This window comes from Phalaenopsis equestris, unplaced genomic scaffold, assembly GCF_001263595.1.
Source record: "Phalaenopsis equestris unplaced genomic scaffold, ASM126359v1 Scaffold000002, whole genome shotgun sequence".
In the NCBI taxonomy this organism is placed as follows: Eukaryota; Viridiplantae; Streptophyta; class Magnoliopsida; order Asparagales; family Orchidaceae; genus Phalaenopsis; species Phalaenopsis equestris.
In genome coordinates, this window is record NW_018164444.1 from 81,024,610 (window position 1) to 81,029,269 (window position 4,660).

Here is a 4,660-nt window from a genome sequence, read left to right on the forward strand (position 1 = left end):
TATATAAATATAATGAAAATAATTAATAGTATAAATTGGAAATTTATGACTTGCACGAATATTAAAATGCTAACATGTAAAATGATTAAATAATCAAGTTAGACCTAACTGATTTATTTAATGACCATGACAGCTTATTATAATTGTCATAAAAGTAATTAGTCATATAATTAATTGTATAAATTGGATAATATTGACATTGGAAAGATCAATTATTAAAATAAGTAGTGCCATAACATATCTGGGTAATGAAGCCAGACAAAGTGAAGGAGGCAAGGACAAAGCATCACTACAAAATATTTTTTAATTATTTAATTATTTTTTTAATTATAATATTTAATTTTATAATAATATTATTATTTATTTAATTTCTAAGCTAGGGAAGATGATTCGTGATAGCTTCACATCTCAGTATTCTTCCAATTGGTCAGATCTATTTAGCTTCTAATTTTGAAATTAAGATAATTAATTAGCTTATCATTAAGAAAAAAATTTAATTATAATATTACATCAAGTGGGCCCCACGTAATATCTGGTGTTAAAAACTGTGGAACCTATTTGACACGTGTCACCTCATCATTAGACTCCGAATGCATCAGGAGACTTGATGTTATATTTTTTTCATATTTTTTTATGTGATGTGACATCATTCGGGCCTATAAATGTAAGAAATTAAAATTTAGATGTGACACATGTGAACACGTAAAGATTTAGTGGTATTTATGTAAATGGCATACAAATGATACCATGCTAATTAATGCTAGCAATTTGTCTTTTAGAACTTGAAAGGGAACCGCATGATCATGATTGAAATAATTTTATATTTCTAATCAATGCCTTATCTTTCTTTTTGTTTTTTCTTCCATTTTTTATTTAAATTAATTCATATCAATTTCAAATCCTATTTACTTATATATATATATATATATATTAAGAACCCTCTGATCTGAGTTTTATTTACTGGGACGGATAACACATATGAGGAGCGATATTCTCAAATACCATTCTTTTAATTAAAAAAATTAAGGAAATTATATATATGATCCATCAAAGTCAATGAGGATAAGTTATAGGCGTGGAGAAAAGATATATAGGTCGAATTAGGGTTAGAACTCATTCTCAATAAAGCTCCATAATCATTTTCGCAAATAAGAGACGATTATGGAGCACTGATTAAAAAACATCAACGATCAATTTACCCATTAATATAATTAAAGCCTCTAATACAACAATTAATGCATTGAATATATTGTACCAGACTCAAAGGTAGGAAAAAATATTCTGTCCAGACGTCCGAACTGTAAAGCACAGTCGACAATGTATCTGGCGGCCGAAATCTTCGCATTAATACCATCATTCAACTCTATCACTTGATTTTTATAAAATATCAAATTTGTCATTTATTTATTTATTGAGTATTATCTAAGGTATTAAATTAATTTTGTTTATTTATTTAATTTCATAACATTTATTTACTTTTTAATAAGTACTACTCCTTTATATTTAAGGGGAATTTACGCAAATACCACACAAATCTTTTATATTTACATATCTATTTAACACGCAAATTTTAATATTTACATAAATATACAACACTCAAATCTTTAATATCACACCTACTTAAGAAAAAAAAAAAGTTAAATTTTTATTTTCGTGCATAAATTTATCACACCAAAACATCATTAATGTAAATTAGAAAATTTCGGTGTTAGATATGTAAATATAAGAGAATTGTGTGGTATGTATGTAAATTTCCTTTTTTTTTAAATATTTTTTTATGATTTATTCAAATAGACCAAACTCTATTTAAATAGAAGCATGGGAATCATCTACCCATTCACCCCGCTTCTTAAATTTGCCTTTTTTACATTTATACCCTAAACATGTAAAAGTTGATGTTTAGAGGATTTATATGAAAATACGTAAGAATTATGTGGTATGTATGTAAATGTTAGAATATTAAAAGTGATGTGTGTATGTTGAATTGATTGAGGACAACGTGTGTGCTTGTGTTTCTTCCCTCTTTTTAATGTCTGATTATTGCGTGCAGGACAGCGCACGTAGAGCTGCATGCGCTCTCCGTTCATAACCGTGCATCGCGGAGCTCACGCTCTCCGCAAGCAATAATCGCCCCTTTTTAAGGGCATATTTGAAGCACCTCGGCTTGACAGCACGTAAATCAATTTTTTTATTATTTTGAACCCGTGATTTTATGGTGGGAGACTACGCTTTCAATTGTTATTCCTCGAATAAGTGCGCAAAACTTTCTCTTTCATCGAATAATAATGATAATAATAATAATAATAAAGTCAAAGTTGAGGTTCTCAATCAACTTCTACCGCTAGGGAGGGAGAAAATTAATAGTTGACTGCAAAAACAAGATTTTTTATATGTGTTTTTATTTGGAGCAGTTAAATAAATACTTGATGCGTGGTAGAAAATCTGCGGCGGTAAAGTAACAGATTATCGTCTTAGTATTATACGAGAATTCAACAAACACACAGATGGAAGAGAAACAAATAGAAATACTTCTATAAATTTTTAGGTGGAAAACCCAGAAAGGGAAAAAAGATAGGGACTTGCCCAGTTGTGAATATCCACTTTTGTTTGATGATTATAGAAATTCATTGTCTCACAGACAAGAAATATAACTATATTTTTGAGATTACAATGTTGACTGTCGTAGTCTGGTCGACGACGGTCGACGGTGATCAACGGAGGGCGGCAATGGTCGACAGAGGTCGGCGGTGGTCACCGATGGTCGGTGGTGGTCGATGTCGGCCGACATCGATCGAGGATGACAATGATGTTGTGGGACTTGAGCTCCTTCTCAAAGCCTCAAGTTCTCTCTCCAACCCCCTCTCATGTGTGGGATGGGGCTCTATTTATAGTGTTCTGAGTGAAATTAATACAAGAATATGAACTATTTTGATCGGGCGGTCTAGAGAGCTTCCCTCAATCAGATGATGTTTGATGGACATTTGAGTGCCTTAACGAACACAGGTCAAGTGATTAAATCTTTTTTGGAAGATTTCCAAACACATTTGAAAGATCCAATGAATGTCGAATTTAGCGAGTTCATAGTCGAATCGAACGTCTCGACAAGACGAATCCAATGAGCTCAAGATTGCTCAATTTTGACATCGTTACGCCACTCAAATGTCCATCAAACCTCATACGATCGAGAGAAGCTCTTCGAACCGTCCGATCAAAATTGTTCATATTTCTGCATTAATTGCACCCAGAACACTATAAATAGAGCCACACTCCTCACATGAGGAGGAGGAGGCTGGATAGAGAACTTGAGGCTTTGAGAAAGAGCTCAAGTCCAACATCATCCCTGTCATTGTCGACCTTCGTTGACCACCACCGACCGCCGTCGACCACCACCGACCCTCGAAGTCCATCGCCAACCTCTGTCGACCACCATCGATCGTTATCGATTGTCATTGACTACCGTTGATCACCGCCGACCTCCGTCGACCACTGCTGACCAGACTTCGCCAGCCAATGTTGTAATTTGGAAAGCTAGTAACCCTTTCCCGTCGGTGGGATAAGAGATTTCTGTATTCATCAATCAATATTGGATTTTCACAATTCGGCCAGACCCAGTGGTTTTTCCCTTTTTCGGGTTTTCCATGTAAAAGTTTCTGGAGTTATCACTGTTTGTTTCTCTTTCATTTGTGTGTGTGTTGAATTCTCGTACAACACTGAGACGATAATTTGTTACTCTACTACCGCGGATTTTCCAGAACGCATCATATAAGAACCCAATCAACAACTCCTTAATAAAATAAAATAAATAAATTAATTAATTGCAATAAACATCTCAATATTACATGCATAACCACTTAATTCCTCTCTATTTATATATTTTACACCTAAACTTCAATATTTACATGCACAACCACCTAACCTATGCATGCAAAAGGTCCATTTCTTTTTCTAAAAGTTAAAAAGGTGGTATTTCTTATTTGACCAAAAAAGATATGAATGATATAGATATAAAAGGTATAATTTAGGGGTTAGATATGTAAACACGTAAGAATTGGACGATATATATGTAAATGCTCCATAATCATAATACAAAGATATAAAATAGTTTAGCAGGCAAAATGAAGAATCTCAAAATGTCACGTTCGAGCACTCACTTTGCCCGAAAAGAACAGAGAAAGTGTCGGGCTTGAACACTCGCATTGCCCCTAGAAAATTATTGAATTGTGTAATGTTTGAGCGCTCACTTTGCCTTAAAGAATAGAGGAGTAGTACGGTACTTAGAAACAAAATAAAGAATCTTAGAGGGTAAGTTTCGAGCACCCACTTTGCCCTAAAAAATGTATCAATAGCACAGTGTTTGAAAACCAGATGAAAAATCCCAAATGAATAGCAGTTATACGCTAAAAAAGTGAAAATGATACTCCACGAGAAAAAAAAAAAGCGAAAATGATATTCCACGAGAAAAAAAAGAATGACAGTTATACGCTAAAAAAAAGACTAATCGTGTATCGTCGCCGTTATCTATTCGAGCACTCACTCTGCCCTAAAAAGCGAAAATGATATTCCACGAGAAAAAAAAAATGACAGTTATACGCTAAAAAAAAAATAATCGAGTATCACCGCCGTTTTATATATAAATTTAACGAAAGGATATATGTGTCGG